Source organism: Geospiza fortis, unplaced genomic scaffold (genome assembly GCF_000277835.1).
Source record: "Geospiza fortis unplaced genomic scaffold, GeoFor_1.0 scaffold229, whole genome shotgun sequence".
NCBI classification, from domain to species: Eukaryota; Metazoa; Chordata; class Aves; order Passeriformes; family Thraupidae; genus Geospiza; species Geospiza fortis.
Genome location: NW_005054357.1, coordinates 336,259 through 353,006, shown reverse-complemented (window position 1 = coordinate 353,006; position 16,748 = coordinate 336,259). Strand labels below are relative to the sequence as shown.

General features: G+C 38.0%; 1 long non-coding RNA gene across 1 annotated transcript in view; it reads left to right on the top strand.

Annotated features, from left to right (window-relative positions):
• Positions 1-16,336, top strand: part of LOC102033056 — a 52,842-nt gene extending 36,506 nt beyond the window's left edge. The window contains exons 2-5 of the long non-coding RNA XR_265384.1: positions 6,654-6,817; positions 6,929-7,029; positions 14,600-14,746; positions 16,174-16,336. This is a non-coding gene — a long non-coding RNA (uncharacterized LOC102033056). The remainder of the gene's footprint in view (positions 1-6,653; positions 6,818-6,928; positions 7,030-14,599; positions 14,747-16,173) is intronic.
• The last annotated feature ends 412 nt before the right edge of the window (positions 16,337-16,748 follow it).

The window sequence follows — 16,748 nt, the reverse complement described above, 5'->3', positions numbered from 1 at the left end:
TTCAGCAGGGGCAAAATCTAGCTGAGGTATTTAAACCTGTGGGTTTAAATTGTTATCACATTGTGAATTGATAAAAGGCTTCCAGAAGCTCTGTGTATTGGAAGGAAAGTTCTGCAGCAGAAGTAACACATACCTGCCATGGATGCTTTCATTAGGCACACTCTGATGTGCAGAAATTGGTTTTGTGATTAAGAGTGTAAAGTTACAGACTAATACAGAATGGTAGTGCTTGTGAAATGTTTGTTCTGGCACTTCTGGAAATAAATGTTTAAACTAATGATGACTTGGAGAAATCACACAAATGTAAAATACTGGATTTACTGTGGCTTTATGCAGTACTTCAGTATTAATTGCTTGGGAAAAATTCCTTTGAAAGGCAAATGTATTTTTGGGTTAACCTTTCTTCATATCTTCATATTTCATGCAGTAATTTTCACAAGTGAATAAAAAGCTGCATAAAACCAGAAACTTGTGATTAATTAAGTGGACTCTGGTGTATCATGAGAAGAACACAACCAGTAAAACTTTGCCTGATTTCAATACTTACCCGCTGCTTTTTGTATCTCAGGACTGCAGAGTGGAAGGAATTACTACTTTCACTGGAGTGTCCAAATTTCATAAACCAAACTTTTAAATTATGTTGCTCTGTGCCCAAAATATGCAATGTGATATTATTAGACTAATTAGTGATATGCAGAAAAAAATTACCAAATGATAATCAATCTGTTAACTATAGGACTACTGCGGCTTTATCCTGGATCCAGGTTGTCACATGAACTATCTGTTTGTTTGGTAGCGCTGATCATTTGTAGTCCTTGAGCACTGTTATCTCCAGGTTATTTTTCTTTTCTCTAGATAGAAAGCTCATGTTGTAAAAACGGGTATCAGCATGTATTATCATTGAAAAAAAGAAGCTTGTCTCCTAAGCAAAGTCTTAACATTTAAAATCCCAAAATTGTAGGCTATCCTGAGTGGAAGGAATCCACAAGGATCATCAAAGTTCAGCTATGGGCCCTAAGAATCCCACCATATGCAAGCAATGCCATTACAGTTGAACTTGATCTATTTTGCAGTGACCTGTTACAGTGAGGGAAATACGGAGACATTGATTGCAAGTCCAACTCTGTGGTCTCTTCTTTTCACTCTAATTGCACCAGTCTTCATCCCATTTGCACAACAAGTTGGGCTGGAGACTGGGAGTATGGGAGTGGCTGCATATTTAAAATATCTTTCTCATGGATGTAAAGCTGGAGGAAATGAAGAAGCTTCATGCTCAGGTAGTGTGCTCCAGTACTGTGAGCATCAGACATCTTGTACAGGCTTAGGGCAGCACAGGGAAGGGGGAGAGAACTCTGCTGCTGCAGCTCACTCTGCTCTGTCCATGGAACTGCTTGGAAATATTGAAGCCTTTGCAGTCTAATGAACAAGACTGGCTTACTCCTGCCATGCTGCAGTTTGGTCCTCGAAGTCAATGCAAGAAAAAGAGCTACAGATTTTCTGTTAAAGTAATGATATTTTATAAATTGATTATTGATTTAGTTGGCATGATAGGGGGCTAGTTATGGCCTTGTGATAAATCTCTGCAATTATGAGTGCCTTTGTTGAAGGCATGATTTGAAATTTAATAATAGAGTTCTAGTAGGTTTACATAAACTTGTTACTTGATTTAAATTATCAGGCTGATCACAAAGAGGTCCATAACACATCAGTTCCTAGACTAATGAACCATACATCCTTGTCGACTTTGGTAATGTTTTGACAGTTTTTGCCTCGGTGCCTCTGAATTACAAGTGTGCAGAGATGTATTGCTTACTGCTACGATAGGTCTCTCCCTCAGGATATGGGAGGTCACGTTTTCTGAATCTGAATTGCTTAACTAAACAATGACAACTTCTGTAATGCTTTAAAAGAAGGCTACAATCAGTTATCATAGTTGTAATTGCAATTTTTTTTTCACAAGCAGAGATATTAAAAGAATGACATTTTTCAATTCCATACATTATTTAGCTTTTCTGAAATGGCACTTTTGGTGTTCTTAAAATATAGAGGATTTATATAGCTGTGTGATTAATTCTAAGATGGTAGAAAACTGCTGTTGATCCTTTTTGTACAAACAGAGATGCAAAAATAATTCAGGTTTTAAAATCAGGCTTTGTCTTCTCACTAATGAATATATTATGTGCATGAAACACATACAGCAACTGTCTTATACCATTTACTTGTTCGAGTTTGTCCTATCAGCTAACCTTGTTTAGTATGGGCATTTTTCATAAATAAGATGGCTTTTTTTGTCCTTCACTATGTGGCTCTTCTTTTTCTATAGTTGAAAAAAGAGCCTGTGTTGCTCTATGTTTGATCTTTTCTATGAATTTCCTATTTTCTTGAGTTCACAGAAAGCAAACCAGATAAATATAGGAAGGCAATTTCTATGAATGACAGATGACATTAGTATGAAATGTCTAGATTTTCTTATGTTTGTCTGTTTTTCCCCTTTTAGAAATGCAATAAAGTGGAGCTGAAATGCATCTTACACGTTGAGGTCAGTTCTACGATGAGGGCTGAATATTATTTCATGTGTTTGAAACATTCCTTTGCTATACTACATTACAGAAGGGAAAGTAAGGCAAGCTTTATTAAACATTGTGACCTCCTGAAATGGAGATTTGGCAAATTTAACTATGGCATTTCCAAGTACAGAAGTTTTGAGGAATATATCTTTTGTGGAAAATAGTGAATCTTGTGATTCGCAGGATATTTCTCTAAGTGGGGTTATATTTGAATGAAGCATGTTACGTGGTGCATCATCATTTAATTACTTGTGGGAAGGTTTGGGAGCAATGATCTTGGGCACTGCAGCATTTTGTTCTCATCTGCTGATAGGCCTCTGAAAGGGCTGTTGTGAGTGTTGCAAAAAGGAGGACAGCTGTGAGGATGATGATGGTGTCACTTATGTCCACTGTGTTGTCTTACTCCCTTGTGGAAGCTGAATGTAGCATGAACTCCTTGTGTTCTTTGTTAAAATCTATTCTATAAATTTCAGAATAGGCCATATCATAGACCATAATCCCCATTGCTGCCCATTATAAATGTCTACTTATCTGTTCAGTAGTACATTATTGTCCCCTTGGATCCATTATTGTGTAATATATTAAGACCTTAAAGTTTTAATATATGGATCATCACCCTTCAAAGTTCAGTGACAGTCTAATAAGTAGTTGCAAATAACTCAGGCTTTAAAAGAAGAGTTTTTCTTTTCAAAATGACATTTTTCTAGATTGGGACATCCTTTATACCTGCCTCTTCAACCTCACTTCACTCAGCCAAGACTGATGTGCAATTAAAGCAAGTCTTACAAGATCTCAAGAACAATAACGAGTTTTCAAAATGGAGCAAGGTTTAGGCTGACTTTTTCATGTTCACACAAAGAAGGACAATAGGGAAGAGCATTTTCTACAGTTTGTATGTGTCAAAAATTACTCTGTTCTTTTTAGAGCCCTATAGGTATCACTCTTGCTGAAGCCATACAGGACCTCCTACAACCCACAGCTTTTCTGTGTTTTCCATTGCACTGTGTGCCTGAGGCAGGTCAGTGTCCGGACAGTACAGAAGAAAAATAAATAATATAGTTGTTGAGCTCTCTAACAGACTTCTCCCACTCAACTTTTCTGCCTTTCATTTTATGCTATAGAGAACTTACAAAATGTTCAGCATAGAGAGCTTACAAAGAAAACTCTGGTGGGCTGAAGTCTTGTTCTTTGTTCCTCAGCCCTCAGAGATCTCCTGCTCAAGAGCATTTGCAGTTAGATTTCAGACTCCCTAAAACAAAATATTAAGATATGTAGGTTCATTGATTGCCAAGATGATGCAATATTTCCTTGGTCCTTGCACAATGATATTTTTGTAATTGCTTAGTTTTTAGAGATTCAAGATCCTGACTGAGACATTGTTCAATTCTGGCAAATAGTTGATAAATTATTAAACTTAAAGTGAGGCTGCAGATTAAATCTTACACAGCTGACAGCAGTCAATGTGTTGCTGCACTTGGACATCCTGTTGCAGCAGTTGCATTCTTTCTTTTTTCCCCACATTGTTTCCTAAACCTTCCTCGTCCAACTTATGATCTGTGTATTTGTCATAATTTAAATGAGGATAAATGCCTCTCAGGTTAATAGCTGATAACATATATTAATAATTCTGGTGTAAATTGCTCACTATTGTCACTGCATTATGCTACCTGCTCTAAGGACAGTGGGTCCATGCCAGGTGCTCATCCTCCTTTGCAAAGGTCTGTGGTGCTGTGGTTGTCCTGTGTGGTCGGGCCCCTTCCTGATCATGCCACTTGCTTTTGGAAGAGTCTATTTCTCACAGATGAAATTACAGAAAATGTTAGCACTCGCACAGCTTTGCCTGTGTTCCTGCTGGAGCAAAGGGAGGGTGCAGGCAGGGTGTGTGAATGACCAAGTTCCACGTGGCAGTGGGCTCAAACAGGTGGAGGTGCTGAACTGTGGCAGTGGGGTGGGCATCCTCTGCACTCTGAGGGCACAGATGCCCATTTCAGCTCTTTGTGTTTGGCACCAGCTCCTCATTGTGCTGATAGTTCATTTTAGCTTAGAATTAAAGCAGGAAAAGATCAATCAGAAACATCAACTAAAGATAAAAAATTACTTTTATTGTTGCAGATTTCCTGTCTTTAAGGGACAGTGACCTTGCTTGATTCAGTATTAGCTTTTAGATTGTTTGTGGTGCTTTTATTTTTCCCTACTATTCTTAAACTGCAGGTTATTTTAATCTTATTGCTTTTAAATTGCAGAGCATTTAAGACATTGTAGGCATATAGAATTAAGCTTGGACAGTATTGAAGGTCACACTATAGAGAACTAAATTATAATGACAGCTGGATAGTCTGCATGATAGTCTTTTTATCTAGCTCATGTATCTGATTCTGGTCTTACTAATCAGTGCTTATTCTTTCCTACACTGGTAATTATACTTCAATACTTCAGCAGTGACATTTTAAACCTATTTTTGTTGCAAAAATTTTTGTTTGAGCAAACATCAGATTTATTTGGTTACTCTCATTTAGTCAAGTTTATATGTGTTTCACTCACCATAAATTTTCCTTGAAATTAAGCTTTTCTGTTGTTTTGTTTTGTAACGCTGTAATAATCATTGACGTGGTGATAGATGAACAAAAACACTGGAGGCATAGTCTTCATTTATTACATGAAGTTTGGGAAAAGATGGATGTGGACAAGGATGCAACTGATCCTAGTGTTGCAATTGGTTTCGATTAATTGTAGCTTTAAAGACTTCTGACACTGTAGTAGCTTGTTAAAGTGCTGTGCTGTTCCTCACGGGCTTGGAGCACAGAGGTTGGCAGTGGATCTCCGATTTTCCTGGGCTCTTTGTGCAAAAGACCCCTGTGTCCTCCTGCTCTGATGAGAATCATGCAAGCTGTTGCTTCTCACTCCTTGCTGGTTCTGTCTCACATGGAATTGTGTCCACTCCCACACAGTGACCTGGACTGTGGCTTCAATGATAATCATGGTTATGTTTTCCATCACAAAGTTCTTGAGCATCTTTTGATTTGTTAGTATATATTAATTATTTCATAAGCTGGTTTCAAAGTCTAATTAAAATCTAAATTTTAGAATTGGCTCCATGTCTGTAAATATTGTTCAAGAATTATTTGAAGAGCAAGGCAATTGGTATTCCAAACAATTGTTTTGTGAAGGTTGAAATCTAGATCCACTGAGAAATCTGTAGAGAAAAAACAGTACCTAGACTCCCTGCTGCTTCTCTTATAAAAAATTAAAGACAAACCAGAAAATGACAGCCCATAATTATAAAGAAATAGATCCATTTGTTAACAGTTCTATGGTGAAATTTTGTTATTGGTACTAACAACAACATAAATATTTGCATTCAGCTGAAGGCAGGCAGTGATATTCACAATGTGCTCAAAAATGTCCCTGTAGAGTTCTCAATGAGAGGAGCATTGCTTTGAATAAAACCTATCAGGCTATTGAAGAATGTTGCTAGTGTGTACTTCATTCCTCCCTTTTTTTAATTTTTTTTAAGACCTATTCCTCTCTAAAATATTTTCCAGCATTAAATTCTCCCACAGAACTGGAAGCTATCTTCCAAACATATTTATAATCTGTGTTTTTAAACTGCCTTTTCAAGTACATAAATGCACATGCTACAATTTATTTACTGATTATCCCTAAAACTTTGAGTAGGCTTTTTGAATGGAAGTAGAATAAATTCACTAAAGCCATCTGCAAAATGAGAAGTGTTTAGTAAGTGGCTGGCTACTAATAAATCCCAGGAAAAACTTACAGAAATGAGATAAGGTATTGATATAAAAAAGAGTTGTAAGAAGCATCAGTACAATGCAGTAGCTTGATGAATCTGGTTTGAAATTTAAAAGAAAAAGGGCAGACATTATGCCTGCTCCTGAGAAGCAGAGCTGTAGGTGAGCTCTGTGGGTCTGGGGTGGTACACGAGTTTTCCCATAGCAGGTCCACCTCCCAGCCTCCAGAAAGAACTGGTGTGAAGAGCTGGGAGATGGGATGTCCCTTCATAGCAGAGAACATTGCACTGTGAATGCCAAGTGTTGATAACTCTGTATGTGCACCTATTTTTTATAGTATGGGATTTCTTCTACTGAAGATCTTGCAACTCTGAAGAATATTACACAGGCTTTGCAGTAGAAACTGTCATATGCCAGAAATTCAGCTGAACGCTTCTTGGATTTCTCTGTCTGAACACCATGGAGAAGATGTCTGTTACAATTGTACAGCTGCTGCAAGTGGTAATTTTCTAATCAGATGAAGCATAAGAAAAATAATTCCTTGTTACATACCTTTAAGCTACTGCATTTAACTTCTTTTCATTACCATGCAATTATCTTTTCATTCTATAGATGGTGTGATAATTTCCAAAGCTGTTTGTTTCTGAAAATTAAATGAAGTTGTGACATGCCTGGAACAGTCTTACTTCAGTGACCTAAACTACTTAACTCTGGTAAATGTTCACAACAATAAAAGCTGCTTATGCAATGCCCAGTCATCACAAGTTATCCAAAACAGCTATGACAGAGACACTGTATTTTAGACCTGATAGGAGTCAGTGGCTGCAAATTTTTTCTCTTTTTTACTAGTTATGATGTCTTTTTTCTCTATACTGTAGTTGCATTTGTGATTCTCGTAGCTGTTGTAGAAAGCAAAAAGGTGAAGTTGTGTTCTAGGCTTGTTGTTTTCAGTAATCTTTAAGAAGGAAATAGGGAAGCCAGCATTTTTGTGTCAGAAGAGCATTTGTTTATTGAAAGGAGATCTGAACAAACACAAAAGGATCTAGCATAGTAGAAGGAACCAGAAGAGCAGATAAAATGTGGAAAAAACAAAGGCAATTTTACTAGTGTCTGAGAGGTGTTTCAATTCTGTAAAAATGGTGTATTATTAAATATACTTTTTGATAAAAGAATTATAAATTATCAACAACTATACATATGTTACAGCCATGCAGAAGTATTGTATGGTGAATAGTGCTCATCAAGGCCAATAAAAAGTGTTAAAATAATTTAGGACTACTGAGTCTGTGAGCAGTGTGTTACACAGACCATTGATTTGCTTTATAGTAAGCCAATTATTAAGAAATCATTAATCTTTTAATAACTGGTATGGAATTAATGTAAAACACATCTGAGTCTCGTCACGCTGGTGTAAAATAAATCTTATTTTAGTTTGTCAGCTATTTTCTTCCTTCCCACTCCCAAATGTTGGGAAGGATACTTTAATAGAGCAAAGAGATCTTAAGCTTGCACATTTGGCTCTTTTTGTAGTCATTATTATAGGTAGGTTTAGTACATTTGTAGGCTCCATCAATTGTCTTACTATATTATGAAAAAAATCATGTTTCTTGTTTGAGGGAAAAAAACAAGGAAAGAGAGAAGGTGTATCAGTGTATGGGTATGTAAGTCAAGAACAGCTAACAGCCAAAGGGCAGTAACTCAACCAGAAATGGATATTGTAGTTCTCAGAGAGCAATTGCCTTGGCAGTTATTTCCCCTAGGAATGGGATAAAAACACTTCCAAAATACAGACACTTGCCTGTATGTGCTTCTAACCAGTTTGTGTTCTCCCAACCTACTTAATTGTGAATAAAACCCAAGTTAAAAGATTAACCTGCTTTATCTTAACCCACCTTTTTTGAGACATGCACATCAATGTTTGTTTTCCTTTCCTTAGAGGTATTTCCCACTGCCCTGAGTCTGTTTCTTTGTTTGCTGCCCAATGTGCACATCCTATGTGGTGAAGAAAGCATCACATGTGGGATAACATGGCTGGAAATCCAGTAAAAATGAGATGTGGGGTGGGGGGTGGGAGGGATAGGGAAGCCAGAGGAGCAGCAGCCTCTGAGGGGCTTTGAGTGGTCCCTGCTGGGAGTGTGGTGTTGGTGTGCTCCGCTTCCTTGTGCTACCTTCAATGGAAACTGACCCAACCCGTAAGGGAATGGAGATTTAGCAAAACTCAGTGTCTGCTCAAGTGCAGGATTCTGTGTCTGCTTTTATTATTGATTGGCCAGTGGAGAAGGCCACTGTAGAGAAATATGGCAGTGAGATGACAAGAGATGAAATATTTTTTCAGTTAGAAGTGACCTCGTAATTCCCAAATGGCGGTATGAAGTGGTACTCCAAATGAATTATGTGGGGACATCCTAATGAGTAGGAGTTGTTTTGGATCAAGTTCTAGGCACTACAGAATTTCTAGCCTTATGAGAAATGTCTTTCCTATTGCAATTTACCATACAAAGACAAAATTGAGAAAGCTTTGAAGCTATAGCCACCTTAATTTATTTGTCTATCAGGTGATAATGATGTTTGGCAAATGGGGTTGAATACAACCATGGCATTGAAATGTTTAGGCGATGTTCAAGACCGTGCACATTTTGTCCTTGCTGTAACTTTAGGTCATAACAGGCTCTAAAACATATGTTCATTTCTTGCAGATAAGGCTTGGGGTTTTACGTACATCTATGTTTACTCCTGATGGGTTTTTTTGAAATTACTTTTTCGTAGACTGATTAAGCCAATAAGAGACATGCACAAATCATTGTCAAGAAAAGGGTAAGGTTTTTAGCTAAAAGATTGCTTAGCTGATGTTTAGCTTCTGCAAGAGACCATAAGGGCTGTTTATATAGAAGTCACAAGACTAATGGACATAAAATATAAAAAATATTAGTGAGAACTTACTCAAATAATATGCTTTTTTTTATTCTACAGAGAGCTCTGTGAAGAGTACAACACTTTTACTGTTCTGTCAGGTCTCTGCAACAGGATTCTTACACTGAGATGGATGTAAGTACCTTGAAACTGCTTATATAAAAGAAGTACTTTCATAAAATCTGACCTTTATTACAGTTCTCTTCATCATGGTGACATAAGGAGGCTTATGTTACCTGTCACTTTTATTAACTCACACAACTAGTCAGTTTAAATGATGCTCAAAATTTCTCCTTCAAAAGGCTGTAGGCATGAAAAGGTTAAATCTAATTTTAAATGTCACTTTCTAGCAAAATACTTCTACTATGGAAAGGAAACATAAAGTAAGCAGAACTTGCTTAATTTGAAGCTTGTAGTGGACCCTGACATGACTATTTCAAGTCACTCCACGTAGACTGGAAGAACTGCTGTAATTTCACAGCAAAATTTTACTTTTACCAGATGTGTACCAAGAGATGCAGTGTAAAAGAAAACTGATTTGCAAGTATAGCTTTCCCTCATGATAAAGACAATGAAAGTTTTTTTGAAATTTAGTCTAGAAATATGCAATGTTTTATTTGAAATTATTTGCTGCCTAGGATAAATTCATGAGATGCACACTTTTTCACAAAAACCTCGATATAGAGAGCTAGAGGAGCACAGGCATTATTTATATAGATAAGAGATCAAACTGCTTTCAGGCTGGACATTCCCAATACCATTGATGGCTGGAATAAAAATGACAAAGGCTGTACAACTTTTGACACTGTCTAAGGGGGTTTTTGATCATGGTGCAAACGTAAATAAAATTATTAACACTAGGTCCTAAAGCTAAGTGTAATGGTCCTGTTGAATACCTCATACTTCATTGGTGGCTCTTGAGTATTTGAGATATCCAATAGAGATACTGGTCCTCAGTCCAGGTTTTCCAGAACAGAAATATGTCTAGTAGCTTTTCTGCTTGATAAGGGCTTGATGTTGTGTTGCTTTCCATGATTACTTTAACTAAAAACCCCCTAAAATTAGTTTGTTCAGAGAATTTATTTGTATCTGACACCTCTGAGAACACCAAATCTGCCCCTTGATAGGTTAGTGAAAGGTTGTACTTGGATGGTAGTGGAGAAAGAGGTTTTTAGCATTTTTAGATTTGGCAAATTAAAATAGGCTAAGAGGTTTCAACTTGAATAAAGTCGTGCAGAAGGTATGTGAGATTTATTGGGAACTGCAAACCAGACAAACCATAGTGGACTGCCTGAACACAGTTCATGTTGTAAGTAGTACCACAAAAAATGAGGAGGAGTCTGAATAATCATCAGTGTTAGCCCTTTTTATGTTTATTTAGAGCATTTTTTTAAGGTGTTAAATGGCTCTGAAGGTGCACAAGAGTTTAGGTCTGGGGGCCTAGGGGGTCGTTGCTGGCTGCCCTGGGCCCTGCACTGCTGGGAGCTTTTTGCTATGGTTGGGCTGGCTGGCCATATTCCATATTCGGCTGGGCTGGGCCTAGGTTACTGCAGCAATGATCACCAGCAACTTTCTTAATCACTGGGAGTGGTGTGACCCTGACTGTCACCGCTTGAGGATGTGCCTTAGATTGTCCTTTCATGGCCCTGAATAATATTTGATTTTACTACCTGAATTTAGCTAGGCTATACTGGCATTTATATGTCTTATTTGTTCCAAAGAAATGCTGAGGGGAAAAATATAGATGTGTAGAAATATACCTTGAATTTATGATATACATTTGCTTTCTCTGCAGGGGTAAGATTATCTTGCTGTAATTACATAGTTCATCAACTGGCCACTGCTCGTGGGGCTTGCCTCACCTACTGCTGAATGTAGGGACCTGTACATTAATTTTAACTCTGATGATGATTGGCTGTAGTGTTCCCTGTTGTCACTGCAGCCGTGGAGATCAGGCCTGATGATATGCCACAAAATCAGTGACAGTTTGCATACAGACATGGTTTACTCAGGTCTCAGCACTGCCATTCTCAGAAGATGAGGAGGTATTGAACTGTCAAACTGAGACTGAGCAGGTGACAGCTGATGCATTTTAGATCAGCTGCCTTCATGACTGATTTAGTAAACCTAACTGAGAGCGAGCAGGCTTTTTCTCCTTCAATATTATACTCTTTAGAAAAATAAGACGAAAATGAAACTGTGAAAATGTGGGGTTTTTTTCATTTTTAAACATTACCCTTTATTCCTTCTATTCACTTTGAAACCTTTTAGTGTAAAAATGATAAGGATGCAAGATCTGAGAGGATTTTTTTCTATGGAATGAATTGAGGTAGAGAAGTATTTTTATCCTTTCCACAGCTCTGTGGCAATTTAACATCTGACTCTCAGTCAATCACTCTACCTGCTGTCTTCTATATATTGTACAACTTCTTTAAATAGGTAATGCTGAAAATAACATAGGCAACAACATGTGGAAGCATACAGTAAATATGTTTCCTTCTCTTCCCTGAGTTGCTTCCTAATTTGATAGCATTGATTAACAAATGAAGGTAATTCATAGTACAGTGAGTTAGCCTAGGATAAAGCCATTTCACAAAACACAGCAAGCTTCTAGTAGGCAATGAACACAATGGTGAGGCAGAACCAGTGGCATTGCCATTGCAAGTTGGTACTCATAGAGCTGATTGCTCTGCCACCTAAGAATTAAATCTTCTTGTGTATGCAGAGAGATGTTCTCAGTCTCTTTGATACCACTAAAATTTAAAGGGCCTAACAGGGGTCTTAAGTGGAAAACACTTTCCTGTCCATTACAGAATGTCCTTTTGGCAGAACAACTGCCTAGTCACAGAAGAGGGAGAGAAATTTTGTAGATGTCATTTTGTTGACAGCATCTAGTTGCTCAGAGCATTTTTTGTCCCTTGTGTCTACTCATATGCAAAAGTAAAGGATGTGGGAAGGGATCTCTTCTCTACATCTCTCCTTTTCTCTCTTTTTGACTGAAATATTCCCCACAGAAAAGCTCTGCTGTTGCTTCCTGTGGTCTTGGGAATGCTCCTTTGTCTGATTTGAGTAGCAGGGAATACAGTGCATAATATATACCTTGGGTTTATAAGAAAAAAGATTTTTATGTCAAAAGAATTTCCTGCAGTTTTTCTTGAATGCTTAAAAAATATAAAGATGAGATGCTAATATGAAGAGTGTGAAGTATATTTCCAAGTTGATAATACATTACATAGATTTGTTTTCTGTGTGCTGTATTGTTTTTGAGAAATTGCATTAGGGTTTTTTTCAATCTGTTAAATACTGGAAAATTGGATCACTGAAGCAGTGAGTAAACTTCATGTGTATAATGGCCAGAGATGTCCAAGATCTTCTGCATTTCTTTTATTTCTCCCCAAAATAGCAAGCTTCCAATGAAAGTACTTATGCAGAAGTCACATAAATAATATTCTTCCTTCATCACCAGTGCAGCTGGGAATGCATTATTTCTGGTGATGACTGGCATGCTCTCTCACCTCTTTGTCCTCTCCTCATGAAAATGCTTTGCCACTGGAGCGCTGGTGTCGGACAAAGCGCAGAGTCCTGGGCTGTGCCTTTGGGAGGGCTGAGCGGGGCAAGGGCCGCCGAGGAGAGGAGCAGAGATGTGTTGGAGCACATATGCCAGTCACTAGAAGAAAGGTGATGACCCAGGGAGGTGACAGTGCCAAATCCCTGTGTGGCTTAGTACCAGATAGCCCAGTTCTCTAGTGGCTGTTGTTACTGTTTCTTGGTGTATTAAAAAGGAGACTTGAGAGGGGAGTGGTTGGAAATTGCTTTAGAAATCAGACTTTTAGGTGTGTATATATATATATATATATAAAATTAGTAATGAAAACAGCCTTTAAAAAGTAATAAACCACAAAATACTTCACTATTTCGGGGTGGGGGGTGAAAGGAGAAACATTTGTTAAATTTCTGTTATATCTGCATGTTAGAGAAATGCCTTACAGTTCTTGCTGCAGGCTGACTTCCCTATGTGCTCAAAATTCACTTCAATATTTATTGCAATTTAAGGTTCTATTATTGAGTATAGTGACGCAAAACAACATTCCAGCAGAATGCTTGCTCCACAGACTCTGTGCTGCCAGTCCTGCAATATCAAAAAAAGAGCCCTATTTGGATTATAGAGAACAATAATGTTATCAGGGGGATACTTGCATATTGCATTCTATCAACTTCTTTGATATTTATTTCAACTATATATGTAATTTGTAGATTCTGATTCTGTATAGGCTTCTTGATTTTCCTTTAAATTATTCCAAAATATTCAATTTTTATTTGTCGGCAAAGTATCTTTCTCTATTTCTAATGGATTTATTAAAATCCATATCTCATGCTGCTGTCCCTGTAAACTGGTCCCCAAATGCTGCTTTACTGTCAGTGCCATTTTTGTGTGAGTTGTGGGCCCAGATACTACAGTCCTGTCACTTAAATCAGGATGACAGCCTGGCGCTGGGCTTGAGCCCTCATGGCTTGTCATGATTCTGCATTCCGGCCATCAAGGGAAGGAGATAAACACAGCAGTGAAGTGGGCAGAGGGTGCCTTAATGAGAGTTGTTAATGAGGGGAAGACATTTTTCATTTTAATGGTGCAATAGAATTTTCCCCCCAATTCACTTAATTCCTTTACCTCTGTGTATAGTTTATTACACAGAAATACACACTTGGGATTAAGTTACCTGGAGAGAAGTAGTGCACACCGGGGCTATAAGTACTTTGTTTCCAGCAGCAGACAGAGGCAGAGGTTTATTGAGGGTGTGAGGCTCAGGGGGCATGAAATGGTGCGGTGAGCTTCCCTTCTTGATGCATTAATTAGCATAACAATTCCTATTAGAGAGAATAGCCTGCCAAGCCCTTGCTGGTGGCTTCAACAGTCCCGAAAGAGAGAAAACAGTGATTTCTGCTTCTCTCATGTTATTTGTCTTTCTAGACAAAAGCAGCAAGGGAGTGCAAACCCAAAGGTATGCTGAGGGATGTGGTAACCCCATCAGATCAAGGTGTTTCCATGGCACTGCTCCCCAGCCCAAGTCCTTATGGGCATTGTTAGTGAAATATGGACTGCAGGCATCCCTTTGCTGTAGGGCAGATGTTTGTGTAGCTTGCTGAGGGAAAAAGAGAGAGAAGTTCATTGCATTTGCAGAGTGATATATTTAGACCTTGCTCTAAAATTATCAAGTCACTTCAACCTCCTTGTATTTTATTCTATGGGCTTGTCGTTTTCAACCTTTTTATCTGTGAACCTCTCAACCTTTTCCACAGAAGATACAGATCTCTGTATAGTGAGTTAAAGCCCCACTGACAATCAGCTTGAATTTTTAATGTTTTCTTTTCAAGTTATCCTTACAGATATCCCCAGACCTTGAGTGCTTGGTGGACTACGTTGTGAAAGCCATTGCCCTGAGGTACCAGTCACGCTGAACTGAGCCTAAAGCTACTGAAAAGTTGAAGATTCTGGCTATGAAAAATATCTATTCTGTTGAGGTAAAAATGGTGATTTTGATATGGAGAGCTCATACTATTATCTTTGAAAATATTTATAATAGTTTTGAATTTTTACTTTGCAAATTTTAAGCAAGCTGAGTCTTGGACTCTGATATTTGAGTGCCCAGCAGTGGGGATGGAAAGCAAGAACAGAGGTAGCTGAGAGTGGGGTGTGAGTGACGATTCCCTCAACAAAGTATGAGCATGTCATAGCCCCTGAAAGACCAGAAATTCAGGTTTTGCTCTATGATCTATTGAAAAACTAAGCAGATTTTCCATGAGGAGATAGAAGTTTGTTGAAAGAAATGCATTTCAGGAATCAGTGTTTCCTGACTGAACATGCACTTTGTTAGTCAGTGTCACTCAAGCTGAGCTGCAAGCTCAAATCTCCCAGGTATTTTTGCATTGAGCCTGAATTTACTGGTAGAAGGCTGGCTAGAGAAGCAATATGGTGAAAGGGAAATGAAGTCTGATGGGATGGTGCTAAGCAAATAATTCAAATTATTCAATGGACTGACTTAAAATTACTGTAGAATTCTGTGAAAAATAAGGGGCAAATAAAGTCAGCACAGGAGTCAGCCAGCTAGGCTTTTATTTTCACGGTTTAATTTTCTTTGGAGACATGCTTCCTAGGAGAACTTATCAACAAAGACAGCAACTATTTCATTCTGCCCACAGCCAAAAAATAAAATTTTTTGTTTGTGCTTATGTCTGGATCTCCCTGCTGGCTGTGAGCCTTTCTTTGATTGTCTAGGTAGGGACAAGTTAGAATTATATGGTGCAGAACCCCTGCATGCTCCAAGATGCTAAACTGCTGCTTAACAGAAAACTTGATGTCTTACTTGTGTAGTTCTCAATATGAATTTACTATTTCTTTGACTCCTGGCTGTGTGTGATGACTTCTGTAATAAGGGGGAATGGCTAAAAATCAATGGAAAGCTGTTTTAAAATTTTCACGCATGAATTGGTATGTGTGCTTGGCATAGATTCTCAAACACAGTCAGAGCAAATGAATGGAAAGAAAAGGATGCTGGCAAGGAGGAGGTGCATCAAAGAAGTTTGGATTAGATTATGCTAGGTAAAGTCTTTTTAAGCAGCATAGGAAGCCAGTAGTATTTTTTGTTTGTTTGTTTTTAAGGAATATTTTTTTCCTGTCTGCACTTAAGCAAATCCTGGAAAACAGAGTAGAGTCAAGCACTTTTAAACTTTTGGGATCTTAAAGAGGAAGCTGGCAGTGAACCATGTGCTTTTTATCAGCCAGCTTGTTCCAAAACTCTGGGGTCTACATAGAAAAGCAGATTTGCTTTTTAGTTTTCTGGCAGACAAAGATGGATTGCATCCTTTACATGGCCAAAGGGGGAAGAGAGATTCTGTTTAAGGGGACAATTTGTTTGGTTGTCTTTCTTTGACTGGAGCATTGCTTTTAGGAGAAGGGGGAAGCTATGATAGCTGATACAGGCTTCTTGGAAAAACATTATGTGGAACCTGCCAAGATGTGGGGAGAGGAATGACACTGACATACACTGATTCCATGCCTGGGGAACCTGAAAGAGAAAGTATTGAAGTGTCTAGCATTTGCTATTAGACAACAGCTTTTGGAGTTCTGTGTAATGTAAAACCTTCATTTTTGTAATGTCATATTGAAGTTCCTGTTGCTTCAGAGGAACTACTGCTAACAATATTAACATTAATATTTGTACTTCTTAAAGGGAATCTTTTGTACATTGAAGCCTAAGTTTATGATGGCTTTTTTCTGTTTTATGATCCCATAAATTCTGCTCAGGTTTATTTTAGTTTTTGAAATGTGCCTACGATAGTGCAGAAAACAAAAAATATTTTGGCAAATTACTAACTGCATTTTTGAGTGGTCTATATGTGCTCATGTAAATACACAGAAGGTGAATATTTGCAGGAACAATGTTTTGCACTCATTGTCAGACCTTGTTAATAGAAAGGACTGCAACCAACTGTCTTTGAATTTCAGCTGTGGGCTTTGTAAGGA